At 47.0% G+C, this 16168-nt stretch overlaps 1 long non-coding RNA gene across 7 annotated transcripts in view; it reads left to right on the plus strand.

Moving 5' to 3' along the window:
* The window catches only part of LOC111772702 (uncharacterized), a 28327-nt gene extending 12685 nt beyond the window's left edge, over positions 1 to 15642 (plus strand). For 3 of the 7 annotated variants that reach the window (XR_011431785.1, XR_011431762.1, XR_011431787.1), the window contains exons 8-12: positions 1671 to 1925; positions 11220 to 11316; positions 13224 to 13492; positions 13589 to 13796; positions 14872 to 15642. This is a non-coding gene — a long non-coding RNA (uncharacterized lncRNA). Of the gene's footprint in view, positions 1 to 1670; positions 1926 to 11219; positions 11317 to 13223; positions 13493 to 13588; positions 13988 to 14871 lie in introns of those variants that run through there. The other 4 variants (XR_011431779.1, XR_011431790.1, XR_011431791.1 and 1 more) reach the window with 3 other exon arrangements.
* Positions 15643 to 16168: the final 526 nt, after the last annotated feature.

The following is a 16168-nucleotide window of genomic DNA, read 5'->3' on the forward strand; positions in this document are numbered from 1 at the left end:
TGTGTGGGCTTGTCCTGGAGCAGCTGCCCTGCTGCCCAAAGTGCTATTCTGTGGCTCGGAACCCGAGAGGGACTTTCTGGTAAGATGCCATCAACTGTTTCTCACAAATTGGTTTTGTGCCCTCATAATGACTACCAGCACAAATGCTTCAGAAGCCTGGGCTTGATGCTAAGCCCTGTGGGAAATAGATTCTGGGCCTGCTCTGTGTCCTCAAAAAGTTAATAGGCTATTTGTTGATAGAAGCAGGGCCATTAAGGATAACAGCCAGTGGCACTATCATTGCAGAATGTTCTAGAGTCAAGCAACTGAGAGTTCATTAATCAGTAACCACTTATTTTCCCCCAAACAAGCTTTGTTTTTTCCTTTAAAAATATATTTAATTTTATGATTAGGAAATAGACTCGTATGGTCCAAAAATCAAAGCTCAGAAGGGCACACAGTGAGAATTTCCTTGCCACCCCTTGTCTGATGACCAGGTCTCCCGCTCAGCATCCCCACCCCAAACACCCCCTGCTGTTGCTTCCCCAGGATGCTTCCAGAGGTATCTGCATATGTACGAAAATACTAAAATATCACCCTCTATTTATGCAGCTGGTAGTATATGATACATGCTTCTATGCACTTTGCTTTTGAATTTATCCATTATTCACCTGTTCATTGAGTATGCACCGTGTGCCAAGTCCCTGTTCTTGGCACTAGGGAGACCACAATTGACAAAGCAACAGAGACCCTGCCTGTGGGAGGCTTACGCACAGCTGAAAGGACAAGTAAATGAAATATTGAGTACGGCAGGTGTAAAATGCCTTTGAAAAACAGTAAGGGAGAGAGATAAGTGGATGAATGAATAGATGAATAAATGTGGTTTCTCAACGTAAAAAAAGTAAGGACCAAGATTCAAGACATCATAAGATTTAGCATTTCTGCAAACATCCAAAATCCAGAAGGGCCTAGAGAGTCAAGAACGGAGGGATTGCCACATTCCTAAGGTCCAAAGAAGACTAACTGGGGGAGGTGAGGGGAGAGCTTTTCACGTCAACAACATGCTGACCTAACTCAACTGTCACTTTTGTAGGAATCTAGTCTCACCCTGTAGATGTGCAATGACAGGGCCTTGCCTTTCCCAGCAATGTCCAAGGTCACCTTCAGCTACCATCAGCCATGCCTGTGCAGCCCAGGGAGCAGTGTAGTGGGGAAAGTTCTCCAGCGTGAGGCAGGGGTGAAGGTGGCATGGTGTGTCTCGAAGGTTCTGGGAGCAGCTGGGCAGAGATAAGTAGATGCTCAGATCTGACAGCATGGCCTGGGTGGGGGGAGCAAGTCCAGGGAGGAGCTTTCACCGTCTATCTGAATGAAAGTGGGTCCAAACACCAGCAGATCTGGGGACAACAAGAAGCCACCATCGTGACTGTCCCAGGGGTGCTGCTCTTTCTGGACAACTGTTCTGGGCTCGGTCTTGCACTTCTCACTGGGCAGGCTCAGGTCTGTGAGTGCCAGGAGTTGCTAGAAGAAGTTGAATGGATTCAAACACAGGCCCCTGGCCTCAGGCCATGAGCCATGTGCTTCCGTGAGCAGCAGCAGGTACCCCGCTCCCCTCCCATGCCCATTGCCTTTCCTCTGCGTTCCCTGCAATCCTGACGGCTCCAGTCACCTCTACTCCTTGCATTCTTTTTCAGCCCATCTCATCTGAACCCTCAGTGCTCTTCATGTCTGTGCCAGAGAAACATAAGATTTAAGAGCTTACTAATCACCAGATGCTCTGCTGCTCTTTACATCCACGAGACAGATTCTTTCACTGTCAGCATCTCCATCACACAGAGACAAAAGCAGACCTGGATTAGGAGGAAGTCTGCTGGCAGCTACCCAGCAGATGCGAGGGCAGCAGTTGGGGTCCAGTGTGTGTTTGCTGGGCCCCCGGGCCATTCGCTCAAGTGAGTTCTCACCCGTAAAGTCCCTCTGATGCTCCCTCTCTGAAGGGAAGGGTCTTGGACCTCTTCCGCCTCAAAGCCCAGGATTATTCTCATGGTCCCCTCACATTGGGTAACTCTTTGGATGCTGGCTTGTGAAATTCTGCACTTTTAAAAAATTAATTTCTCTTTATCTGAGATCTCATTTTGGAAGGACTTTTCAAGATTATTTACGCCAACATCCCATCAAATATTTGGTTCTCTTGAAAGCATCCTTGACAAGCAACGATCTTTAATCCTTCCCTTGATCTTGTATGATATCAGAAATCTTCTTCTTAGCAAGAAACAACTGCTGTTTGCTAGAAAACTAGTTCCTGAATTAGGTGGATATTTTTTTCCTGTGATTTCCACTGATTGGTCAATGGGCTCTGAAAAATACATTGATGTCTTTTCCAGATGGCAGCTGTTTAGGTATTTGAAATTAGATCCTCAAGCTTCCTCATTGTCTCTTTCCTAACTCTACATCCTTGGTCCCTTGATTTGTTCTTCAGAGGGAAAAATTCTGGTCATTCCAGAGGATTCATGCCTATCAGTATGCATGGAGTCCCATGTCCCAGTTGGGGATCCAGGGTTTTGGTGACTGTTTCCTCAAAGATAAAAGCTACTTCTGGTTTGACTTGTATTTAGTGAACTCATTTTATCCCTTTTTATAAGGCATTACAATTCATACATTCTAAAAATTCGTCATCGAGTGGTACCCAGAGTGGACACCAGCCTCACACAGCTGACTGCGTTTGGCAGGGCTCATCTTCCCTTTTTCAGTGTATCAGCTCTTGCCATTTTGAGTGTTCTTGCATCTTCTGCTAGGCACCTCTTCAAATTTTGCGAATCTCTGCACATGTAATTCTGCCAGGTCAGCAGGACAAAGCTCATTTGGAGGGGCAAGGAATCTGGCACAGGTAACATTTATTGTGTTACTGGAACTGGTCCCACACACCAAGTTTGGGTGTTCCCCAGTTACCTCGGTTGCTCATCTTTGGCTCCTGTTTCTTCTTTACCATGTTGTTTTCCACCTCCTCATTCCTGCAGTGGGTAGGGGAGAAGGGTGTAGATTTTCACGTCAGGGAGACTAAGTTTTAAATCTCAGCTCTCACACCTATGAGTCCAATGACTTCTCTGCACCTCTCTGAGCCTCCATCTCTCCCTTTGTAAAATGGTCACAGTGAGGTTGGTTCTCAGGGCTTGGGGGCCCTCATGGGGGCAGCTCTGTAAGGTGTTTTGGCATCAGCACAAAGTCACTTTCAGACAGTGTCTCCCCTTCTTTCAGAAGAGGACTGCCCTTTAGGCGCCTCAGAACATTGAGTAGACACTCAACACAGCTCAGCTTTTCAGCTTTTGTTTTGTTTTGTTTGTTATTTCCCACACTAGGATGAAGAGCAAGGGCCAACTTTTGCTCCCTAACTCCACCCAACACCTATCACAGTGACTGGAGCGTAGAATACGTAAGCTGAGGAATGAGAGAGAGAAGCAAAATATGAGGGTCTAGTTTCACCGCTGCAGTGTTAGAAGCTCAGTGAGGACGAGGTCATAGACTGTGTGGCTCCTCCTGTCCCACGGTTCCACATGGCATGGGTGTTAATAACTATCACTTATTTGCTTTTATTAAGGAGAAATTGTGGCAATAGTTTATAGCAACTCCTTCCCCATAAGATAAAGTAAAATAAAGTTATTAAAAACAAACCACAGTGTAGAAACAAAAGCCATGCAAGGTTGGAGGCATGAACTAACCGCATCTTCACTCATCTTCGAGGTAGGGGTGGGGCTGGGAGAGGGCCTCCTCTTCTCTCTCTTGTAATTTCCCATGAATAAAGTCACTGGTGTGTACCTGGTCGAATATATCACTTCTGGCATTCCTCAGAAATTCACTTGGTATTTGACGAAGTTTCTTAAAGTGCTTTTGATTGAAAAGAATCAGCAGCAGGAAAATGTTTTTGTTCAAATATCCTGACAAAGCCAGGATACAAGCATGGAGGACTCGGGGGAGGAAACTCAAGGACCAGCTCCAGTAACACAATAGATGCTACTGTGCCATGTTCCCCACCTAGATCCATGCTGTGTGGGACCACCTCCAATAACACAGTGGATGATACTGTGCCGTGCTCCCCACCCAGATCCATGCTGTGTGGGACCAGCTCCAATAACACAGTGAATGCTACTCTGCCGTGTTCCCCACCCAGATCTGTGCTGTGTGGGACCAGCTCCAGTAACACAATGGATGCTACTATGCCATGTTCACCACCTAGATCCATGCTGTGTGGGACCCACTCCAATAACACAAAGAATGTTACCTGTGCCAGATTCCTTGCCCAGATCCTGCTGTGTTCTTCTCCTGCTTCACCAACCTTTGGACCTGGAGGGACCTAGTTCCTCTGAGACAGAGAGTTGATCTTCCATGACATGCATACTTATCAACTGCCCTCCCAAACTGCCACATCTCCCACACATGACCCAGGAATGGATGAGAAATGTGGACCATTCCCTCCTGGGACCTAGGCTTACAATTCCTCCCTCTTGGCAGGGACCCCTTTGTGCAATCCTCACTCACTATCTGCATTGTTGAAAGGAAGTATTGGGTTGATAATGCCTACTATTTATTGGATAACTTCTCAAAGCATAATATCTTACCAATGTGTCTCTGATGTAGGCTTCTATTCTCCAAATATCTGGATGAAACAAGTTACTGCCAAGAATATTCTCACATTAAAAAAAGTCTCAGTAGAATCCCATGCAGTCAAAATTCATGGCCTCTCCATGTGAAAGGAGTTGAGTCAGAGTTTTTAATGCCTCAAAATCCTGATGCAACATCTCCTATCCATGGGCAATATAGGCAAAGGAGAGGAGACCAAAGGAACCCTCACCTTCCTTGAATTTACACAAACTCCGATAGTCTCACTTTCCAGATTTTACTCTGTTGAGAAGAGTATTTGATTTTCACTGTTAAAACAAAGAGGAAATGTGATGACAAGTCATTTCCCACAGTCTGTTAATCTGATTTCCATTGTGAGAGAATGTCATTAGTGAGCATCCATAAGTAGGGCCATCAGCTGATGGAGGGGTGTCGGGGCAGGCTGGGGATGTGGCTGCGATTTGCAGTGACAGAAACATGCAGCCGGGCAGTCAAGTAACTACTGTACAGTGTGACCAGGCACAGGGGCAAGTCAGAAGATGAAAAAGCATGATGGAGCGCTTACACCTTGGGCGGCTATTTTGTTCCTTACCCGTCACCTTGAGCAAAGGGGATTTTTGAACATTGGTGGAGAGAGCAGGCTAGAAGAGATGTCTCTTTCTTGTAAGGCCAGGGGATTGTATCTGATTCAGCTTTGGGTCTTCAGCCCTGAGCACAATAGGTAGCACATAGTAGGTGCTTGTGGACACAATGGCTGCCAAATGAAGTCCTTAAGTATAGTCAGCCAATGGGTAAGAGTCACCTTGGAAGTGGATTCAATGATTGGAAAAAGAGTGTTAACTCCTGGGCAAGACAGTGGCCCAAGGATGGTCTTTGAAGGACCCCCCTCCCCTGATGCCAGTTCTCATGTAAATCACCAGTTGCATGAACATGTCTGGGGCAGTCTTGTATGAAAGCTGCAGTGTCAAAGAGCACCTTCCTTCCGTAGCGAATCCCAGGGATTTCAGCTGGAGGTAGAGGAGCCAGATGGAATGTGAATGCCTATGATGCCAACCACAAAGACCTTTATCCAAGCTCAGCAATACTCATAGAGTCTGGGGGGTTCCAGGCAAGCCACGGGAAGGGCAGCCATGCAGACCTACGCATGTGGCTCAATTCATTGCATGTGTGCATTCACAATGTAGAAAATTTTTGAAAATCACCAGAACCCGCTAATGACACTGCAATTCACAAGGATGGCGGCACTGTGAAAATTCATGAAACTCCTTTCTCTGAAATGTATTTACTGCAAGAAACAAAGTACATAGGAATATTTGTGAAGTATCTCTTAATACAAACTTAGAGGTCAGTGAATCTGTAGAAACAGAGTGAGCAATCATGAAGAGGAAACTGTCTAAGAAAAAAGGTTAAAATTCACAATGTGCCACTGAAAACCAAAACCAAAGCAACGAATGGCAAACTAGATGTGGGTAAAACTGTAGAAGACAGTCTTGAGATATTCAGCCACAACTCAAAGAAGAAAGATGAAGAAATGAAAATATGAAAGAAATGGCAGAAAGTGGCTGCGGGCAAATTTGGAAGAGCTGGCAGGCAAGGCAAGAGGATACCACGGGCCACCGTGGGAAGAAGAGTGATTTCAAGAGAAGAGTTGAGCATTGGCGGCGTGGCTCGTCTGGAGTGCAGAGGTGTCCCAGGCCCTGCAGCTGGTGGGTGGCCTCAGACGCACGCCTACAGGGAGAGCAGACTGCCTGGCAAAGACAAGCCTGAAGCCCGAGGAGGGAATCAGACCCAAGAGGGAGACCTGGCCCGAGCCACGCAGCAGGGTTGGAGTGTTTGAAACCGTTCCCTCCTCATAAGGAGGGCTTGCTCACTAAGAAGATCCCATTATTAGGTGTATAAAGTTACTTTAACCATTAATAAACCTGAGTATAATTCCCACCAAGTGTAGGTCACAGCACCGTGAACCTGAAGGTGGACCCTCGGCTCTGAGCTCCTGTAGACCAGGTTCCAGCTATGTGACCTCCCGTCCCTGCACTTGCAAATGACTGAATAACCCCCGCCTGAGAGCTTTGTTCTGAGCTCTGTGGGACAACGTTCCTAAAAGAGCTTGTAAACGATGAAGGCATCATGTGATTCGTGGTGCTTTGATTATCCTGGTGGTGTTTAGGCTCTTCTCAATTAAAACGTTATTTCCAATTCTTATTCCTGCAGGAACTAGTGTAGACTGAACGGGTCCAGGCCTTGGTGACAAACAGGGTGCCCTGGAATAGGGTCCAGACAACTTCACCGGGGGATTCCCACTAGTCCAGCCCTCGCAGCAGGTGCTCCTGGCGGAGGAATTGTGATCGATTTAACAGTCTTTGCAAAGAAACTTTCCAATTGGAGAAGTGACTAAGCAAACTTATTCATTCCACTGGTATTGATAGAGAGCCCGGCCCGGAGGGAGCTGCTGCGGACGCCACGCTGAAACAGACAGAAACGCCCCCTGCCAGCGTGAGGAGAGCAAACCCCAAACAGAACCCCGCTATATTTGTGATAAACTCAAAGTAACTTCCGCTACGGCTGAGCGTGCCGAGCATGGTGGTGCAGGGGCAGGCGTGGGGTGGGTGTGGGGAGACCACTCCAGGCGGGGTGCTTGGGGAGCTCTCTGGGGAGTCGTCTGAGTTGAGCAGAAGGGGCCAATCGTGCACACATATGGGGGACAGTGTTTCTGGCACAGGAACAGCAAGCACCCTACTGCAGCAATGGGTTCAGCATTTTCCCAGATGGGAACAATGTGGCCACAGCCTAGAGAATAAAGGGCTGAGGTGAATGTGATGCAGGCACAGTGTCGGGCGGGCATTGGGCATTTGGGGCGTTGTGGGCTGTGGTATGAAGTTGGAGGATCTGATTCAGGCTTTGAGGAGATTACTGTAGGGGATGCTGTGGTGCGCCTCTCAGGTCCCCCTTCAGGAATCAAGGACTAAGTCCCCTAGCTGCTGGAAGTCCTTCCAAAGATGCCTCTCAGCTGTCAGCCCTACTTAGGGATGGCCTGGGCTGAAGAAAGCTGCCTTGCCCAAGGTCACATCTCCTTCCAGGACAGACCCATCCAGTGACTGACCACTGGAGGCGCACAGGCCCAGCCTACCCCGTCAGGCCGCCTCTGAGGGTCCAGCATCCCTGAAGAGCTCCCAAAGGGTGGGCGGGAGCTTCTGTTGGGCTTCCTTGCAGCCCATCTTGTCCTTCTGTTCAGGCCTGCTCCTTTCTGTGTCCCCTCCGCAGAGGTCATCCCACAAGCACTCCTGCGCAAGCGGCTCAGGGACTACCACCTGTGACAGCGACTCCACCTGCCTGTGAGAATGCATTGTAGTGAGGACAGAAAGCAGTGGGGGGCTTAGCAGTAGAAGGTTGTGTGGGACAGTCCAGGAGGGAGGAAGCTGGCTTGTACCTGAGTGATTGCAGTGAAAATACAATGTCGGGATATATGTGAAAGGCAGAACAAGCAGGGATTACCCATTCTCATGGTTTTCTAGCTGTTTTGAATTAAATGACAATGCAATCCCAATCGCAATCACGGTGACAGTCCATGGCCCCACTTGGCCTGTCCCTCCCTTCACCAGAGGAGCTTCTGAAGGGGTCCAGGAGTGTAAGGATGGCCCCAGACTACGAGCCCCCAGGGCTGTGACCATGCACATTTCCACCTCCAGGGGCTCGGTGCACAATAGGGCTCACTGATGTCCACAGAGCTTGGAACTCACTCTGGGCACCCACGTCTGCCCTAGGGCAGCTCTCGGTCACCAAGGTCCTGGTTTGCCTGGGACTATGGGGTTTGCTGAGACACAGGGCCATCAGTGCTGAAACCAGGTGGGTCCTGGGCAAACAGTGATGAATTGTCACCCCGGTGAGCGCTGAGTCTCTGAAAGTTCAGAAAGATCTGAAGTCCTCGGGCACACTCTGCATGTGACCAGCCACCCAGCCCGAAGCTTGGCTCTAGACCAGCCTGTCTGCTCAGGGCTTGGCACCACAAAACAGGACATTTTATTCAAGTCAATGAACAGCTTTTACTCTGATCCTTCCTGGCTGTGAGATTTGAAGCCACATAGACTATTAGCACTGGAAACATTCACAGAGAAAATCTGGTTAGACACCCCTTCTTCGTAACTGGAGAATTGAGGTCCAGAGAGCTGAGGCGAGTTACTAGAATCCCCTGGCCAAGCACAGGTGGATCCGGGGTCAGACGCTCGCCCCTGATTTCTGGTCTTCTGGTCTGTTGCTCCTCCACATACCCCCTCACTTCCCTCTGGGTGCTCCATGCACTCTTGTGACCAGAAGTACAGACAGAACACAGCACACCTCAAACTGTGTGGATGGTGTTTTTATCGAAGCGGGTTAATTGCTTTCTCGTAGGAACATGATTTCAATGAGTTACCAAGCAACTAGTTATAATTGCAGTGCCTGTTTCTATGATTCCACAAAATTCAGTGAAACGTTAAAGGGACTTCACCAAGCAATCTTGCAACATATGTGACCACACTTGGTGCATATGTTATTTCCATATATTCGATGGAGGTCAAAGCCTCAAAAATATTGTAAGCTTTAAAAAAGGAGTCGTGAAAAGCAAAATGTGCCATGAGCATCCTCATCCAGCCTCTCATCAAAGTCTAGAAATTATATTTTCTTGTCTATTCTGGAGTGCAGGAAGACGAGGCTACATGCGCTTGCTGAGATGCATTATCTTCTGTGCGCCATGAGGCTCGTGTAAGTGTGTAAATCAGTCTGGAAGGCTGTGCAGGATGCCAAGCACATGCTGCATCTGAGGCAAGAGCCCGGCAATGCTGACAACGGGGAGCCATGCACCTGTGTCCACCGCCCGGGGCTGAGGGAGAGGAAGGGTGGATGCGAGGCTGTCGGTAGCTCCACTTCCGGCCGGTTTAGTCTCAACAGTCTGGCACCAGAAGAGCAAAACAGCAGCTTAACTCAAGTGACCAGAGCATCTCATTCTGTTTCTGCTAAAGGGCCTACAAAACAGGATGGGGAGGACCAGGCTCCGTAGCTTTGCGGAAATGGAGAAGGACCAGGAGTCCGCACCTCTGCGCCTGCGTCAAGCTCTTTGAGCACAATCTGCTGTGGCAGCTACGCCAGCCTCTCTCTCTGCCTTTGCACATTTTTACTTTCTCACTTTTTAAGATTAGATTATCTGTTTGGTTTACCTATTACTTTTTTTCAAAGAACTAGCATTTTATTTATAAATTCTAAAATTTTGTTTTTCCACTTCATTGATTTGCGCTTTGATCTTTATCATTTTCTTCTTTTGGTGAACTTCATTATTCTATTTCCAGCATTTTAAGCTGGGGATTTCTTTTATTTTTGTTCTTTTCTTTTTATTCACATCTGAGACTATGAATGTTCTTCTGATCACTGTTTTCATTGTATTCTACGGGTTCTGATATGTTGTGGTTTCATTATCTTTAGTTCTCAGAAGTTCCTCAAGTTTGGATTGCATTTCCTTTCCCCAAAGTACTGTTTCATAGAGAACTTAAAAATATCCAGAAAGAAGCATCTGTTTAACAAGTGCATCAGTCGTCGCTAGTTTTATTGCGCTGTGATCAGTGACTGTAATGTACATTACTTTCACTTTAAGGAACTGCTTGGCACTTCCTTTGTGACCTAACGTGGTGAATTTTTATGAATGTTCCATATGTGACTAAGAAGGTGATGTGTTCTCTATTATTACATTGTAAATTTTGATGTATCTTCATGAACTCTGCCTTACGGATCACATCGGTGTTCATTTTTACTTGCTGTTTATCCACTTGACCAGTCTTAGACTAAGAATAATATATCAAATCCTCCTCTGTGAATTGTTTCTATCTGTCTTTACATCTCCTATAGACTTTTCTTTATGAAGATGGTCGCTATGCTCTTTGGTATATATATTTGGTATACGTATTCTTAAGTGTTGCCTCTCCATTTTGAGTCGTGGCCTTCATATTCCAGAATGTTCTCCTTTGTGTTGTCTGATTTGGGGGCCTGAATTCTACCTTGTGAAAGATCAGGATCCCGAGTCCTGCTTCCCTGTTTATTTCCATTTGCCTGCTACACTATTGTTGGTATTTGATTATTAATTATTATTACTATTATTACTTTATCCTTTCCGAATCACTTTAAGTGCATCATTTGTGCATTGCACGGAGCTGGATTTTTTCTTGTGGCCAATTGGACAATCTTCTTTGAGGAGGTGACATAATCCCAGTTCCATTTGTTGGAATGACTGACATGCCTGACGGTATCTTTGAAATACGAAGGGTATTTGATGATGTCTTTACTGGTTTCTTTCTGTATATGGTGAGTTTTCTTTTTCATTTAAAATATGCTTATTTGAGTATTTAGAACAGTCTGTGTTTTCATTTGTGCCAATATCCTCTTTAATGCCCACAGTCCCCTTTGCCTCACACAGGTCTCCACTCTCTGGTGGGTTGGTCAAAAGTGACGTCCTTTGGCTCCCACTTCCCACTGAGATAACAGTCCACGAGTCTGTCTCGCTGTCGCGTTTTCTGTCTCTCGTCTCCTTTCATTTGTAACACTTCTCTTTCTTTTCAGAACGTATAACACTCACGTACTACCGTTTTACGCTCGTCTCGTTTTTCCTCTAGTTTTAGGTCTACAGTCGCATGTGGTCAATGCTCTCCACCGGTGCCCTGGCTGACGTCCCCGGTTATTTCTCAGTTGACAGATTCCTCCGAAGGACGGGTGAGCACTGCTTTTCCTAAGTTCTTGTTCATCATAACTATGATCCTGTGGACCTGACTGGATGTAACACCCTCAGCTCACACGGCCCTCATGGTGTGTCTCAAAGATGAGCATCTGCTCTTGCCTTGCTGTCAAGGCCTCCGATGCCGCCTGAATTATTTTTACTTTTAAGATCCTTGGTCCTCTTGCCTGGAGGTTCTGAGACGTTTTCTGTTTTGGTTTGTTTCATCCTCAATGTCTAAGAGATGGACAAAGACATACCTTGGAGTCAGCTGTGCAGGTCAGTTTTCTGGGGGCACAGTGGTCCTCTCCCTGGGCCTTGTATTTCGGGAAGCTTTCTTTGGAACAGAGCTTAAATGCTAATTCTGTTGCCTTTGTTTCATTGATCATCTTCCAGAACTCCAATTAGACATTTTTTGCATTTCTTTTGCTCATCTTTTATGTCTATCACATTTTCTCTGATCCTTTTTATCTCTTTATTTTCATTCATTTTCTTGTCAGTTTTCAAGACTTTGCTCATTACCCCTTACTATATTTTCAACCAAATGTGTTCTCTCTCTTGGGCACTTTGTGATTTTTGTCTCTATCTTTAGGAGTTTGTCTTTGCTTCAATTTTATTCCTGTGGTAAGTCCATTCTCATTTCACATACTTCCAGGTTTTTATCCATTTCTGTTCTGAGTTTTGGAAATTCTGACTCAGTGTGTTTTCTTGCCTCATCAAATACTTGTTTAAGAATAATTCACTCAGCAGGACTCTTGTATCATGGTTTTATTCTGCCATGTGTGTTTTGATCTGGAGAGAACGCACTTTCATGGCTGTTGTCCACTCTTTTCTATTCAACTCTCCGTGTCTTACTTTACTGATTTGGCACGCGTGGGGATTGCACGAGGCAGGGATGAAGGGATTGGGGCCTCTTCGGGTTCTTAGTTCAAGAGCACCTGCTTCTCAATGTGTAATGAGGTACATTCCCTTTACTCCATGATATTTTTGGGGGGAGTGCAGGTGCAGGGTTTGCTGTAGCTCCTGGTTTTTAACAAATTTCTATCATTTGTTTGTTTTCCTTCCACAACAAACCCCATCCCCTCATTTCTCCCTGCCTACATGCCTCCTCCTGAGCCAGCCCTCTCTCTGGCACTTTTCTCCCACACGTTCCTAAGCTGCTTCCTTTGGCTTCTCCAGTGGCTGGTACTCTGTCCTCCATTCCTCACCCCGTCCTGAGAATCTTCCCACTCGGGTGGGGCTTCTCTTTCTGGGGTCCATGACCACAGGCACATGCTCCCCACTCCTCTTTCCGGGGCACAGTCTGCCGTGCTCCGAGCGGGCTCTGGGGTGGCTCCAGGACATGAGCGTCTGTTCCCATCCTCACTATTTTGTGGGGTCCCTCGTGTTCTGCCCTGTCCTGCTGCAGGCATGAGGCTGGGGAGCCCCTTGGCTGGATGGGCTGAGCTCCGGAGGATTTTGGAGTGTGTTCATAGAGAAACAGGTTTAAGCATCTGCTACTATTGTTTTGGAACCAGCCATCCCTTTCTCTTTTTATGTAAAGTTTCTTTTCTATACAGCTGTGTTCATACTGCATATGAAATTGTCTGTGTGACTTTACACTGTGCCAGGCCTTTTTTTCATATCACTGTACTCTGTAAAATGTTTTCAATGAATTGACATTATTTTATTCAGTGGATTGAATTATTTATTTGTGTAACTGTTCCTCTGTTACTAGACACTGATAAAACTGCTGTGTTTTTCTTTATTTAGACTGATTTCCTTAATTTAGATTTCTAATAGTTCATTTAATTGGGAAAGCAGTATAAAATGTTTTAAGTTTCTTTGCATAGTTTTCAAATCATTTTTTAAACTCTCATGTCAATTTAAATTCTCACCATCTATGTCGAAAACCTGTATGGTCCAGCCCAGGACTCGTCTCCTGTGCCGGCCCTGCACCGTGTCAGCTTTGTGAACTGCGTTCCAGGATGTCCTTTGCCGGTGAGGGTTAGGTTGGTCACGCGAGAAATCTGCATGAGAGTTTGGACGGCAAGTGAAGCAGCAGCTGATCCAATGCTCTGAAGGCTGATGTGGGGTGCTGGGCACGACAGCCACTCCAGTATAGGAAGCATCATTTAGGTCCCAACGGACCTTCTCCTGCAGCTCCATGACACAGGGCCCACGCTTCTCCCACAGGTCATTGCGTCGTGAAGGGTGGAGGTGGTGTGAAAAAAATGCAGGTTCCAGTTGTCCTAATGGGTTCTAGTTCATCCTTGTTTCCTCTCATTTCAGTCCAGCTTTCCTTCCAATCTGCTGGCCTGAAGGATCTAAAGAGGCTTAAGGTCCAAACCAGATGCACGAGCAACAGCCTTGCACAGCTTCCTCCACCTGCAGCCACAAGTGTGAAAGGTCCAATCCTGATAAGGAATCTGTTCTGTAGTGCTCCTAGTCTTTCTGCTTCTGTGATCACACCCTGACTTCCCACCTGCACGTATCAAAGGCAGGTCTCAGAAGGGGCTCAAATGTCAACCATCCACATGAAGCTCGATCCTGCAGCTGCAGGAGTCAGCAGATAATTGTGGCCCTGGGAAACAAAGATGTGCAGGGCTCCAGTTGAATGATCGCACTCTCACTGCTCTTCACTCCTGACCTTGCATGTTTCTGTTCCATATCACTGCCAGCATCTTGAAGGCAGGTCCTGGGTCTCCTTAGTCTCCATCCATCCCCAGTTTCCACACAGTGCCTAACATATAGCAGCTGCCAGATTAACACTGTTGGCTATTAGCCTCTCTTCCTCAACTTCCCCCTCCTTGCCCCAAAGCTACTGAGGCCCATGAGATCTTCTTCACCTGCTTTGAAAGGAAAGGAGAACCGTCCATCAGACCTGGAGGGCTTTTGGATCCTAACGAAACACTTAGTGTGTCCTGTCCTAACGGTAACGGATGCAGCACAGACACCGGAGAGCGGGGATAATATATTCTGTGCAGTAACTGAAAAACAAAATATTTATTGCAAAGTTTTTTAAAGCGTCATTCTACTTGCAAATGTTGTACCGCAGACATATGTCAGCTGAGTGTGCCTCTGGCACAAAGAACACAAGTAAACAGAAATATTTTAATTTGAGCTACAGTACGCACCCCATCTGACAGCTTTATGATGGGTTGCATGGCTTCCATATGCTGTGGGTGATGACGAAGCTGTCTACCTTCACTCCAACCAGGGAAAGCAAAGCAGTGGGGGAAGGAAGAGAGCATGCATTAAGCACCTACTGTATGCCAGTTACTGAGTTGAGTGATTTGATTTTCATTTTAGTAAACATTCACAAGGGCTCTAAGAGAGGACATTGTCACCATTTACATTTGGGAAAACAGGCTCAGACAGGATGAACAACTCGTCCAAATCCACACAGCTCATGATTTGCGGCAGTGGAATTTTATCTCAGATGTATTGAGTGATAAAGCCATTATCTATTTCACTTTTGCACAGAAATAAATAGGCTGCTCTTGGCAGGCAGATGAGATAAAGAAAGTTACAGCACATTCAGTGATGGCATCACTGTGTTTCTGTTCCTCCAGGGCAGCCTGTTACAGCGGCTAGAGGAGGAGACGACTGAGAAGGGGTCTCCAGCACGTCTCCCTAGGACTCCAGGCAGGGAAAAGAGAAGGACATCTCCTCGCTCTCTTCTCCAGAGAGAAGGCGTGTCTTGTCCAAGGCAGGGGCTTGGGAAAGACGAGACTCACAAGGATGGGACAGCCCAGGCCAGCTTAGGCAGGTGGACGGCGGGGGCTTTGGACGGGCCTCACCACATTTGAGTGCTGGCTCTACCCCTCACTGCAGACCTTAGACCAGCCATGTGGCCGCCAGGGCTCCAGCCTCTTCACCTGCAAAGTGGAACCCTCCCCACTGGGTTTCTCTGAGGAGCACGGAGGTCACTGGATGTACACTGTGCACATGGACAGCACTGAATGAGCATTAACTGCCTCTGCTTTCAACCCCAAGGGGGTCCCAGAGCAGGAGATGGCAGCAAGGAGCCCGCACAACATCAGCAGATGCTGGTGGGAAGGAAGCTGCAGCCTCTGCAGAAAGCTGTCTTGTCTTGGGGTCACGGTTGGACCCTGTCTGTGGACTAACAGCTCAGACCCACCTTGGGCCCATCCAGCTGCACTGACGCCCTGCTCTGCTCCATCCTCGGGCCCCGAGCCAAAGCCCTCATAATCCATGCCCCAGGGAGACGTCGTCCACAGCAAACCGCTTCTCCTCTTTGTCTGACCCGAGGCTTGTAGCTTTTTATTTATCTTACACACCAAAAAGCTTCAAGATAAATTCCTTTCCAGGTTATTATTGCATTCTTATCTCAGAAACCTGTTTGCATCTCCCCTTTCTGCTTATTCTTGGAATATTAAGGGTTCTTACCCCGGGATTTAGGAAATTCACGAACTCTTGAAAGTAAATGTAAAGTTTAGTCTGTGTGTGGGGTGTGTGTGTGTGTGTGTGTGTAGTATTTCTGGGTGGGGGAGCTTCATAGCTTTCGCCAGGTTTTCAGGAAGAAAGCAACACTGCTTTAGATGGTCTATTCTATTAAAATGTCCTAATCGTATTATTTTGCACTATTGGTCTTAACCGCTTCCAGTTCCCTTGGGTGTGAGCAGAGAAGAAAGCTTAAATGGATCGATAACCACAAAGGGATCCCGTGTGTTGGTCTTACCACTCCACCGCAGGCCAGATAGCCCCATGCTATTCAGTTTGTTCTGCATCCTTCGGCCGAGTTAGGCCACCGGAGCTAGATGCTCTGTTGGCAGTCCTCAAAGTGTAGCCCCCACTCAGCAGCATCACCAGGAATGATTCTGGGCCTCCACCCCAGACCAACTGAAT

The sequence above is a fragment of the Equus caballus genome, chromosome 1, assembly GCF_041296265.1.
Source record: "Equus caballus isolate H_3958 breed thoroughbred chromosome 1, TB-T2T, whole genome shotgun sequence".
Taxonomy (NCBI): Eukaryota; Metazoa; Chordata; class Mammalia; order Perissodactyla; family Equidae; genus Equus; species Equus caballus.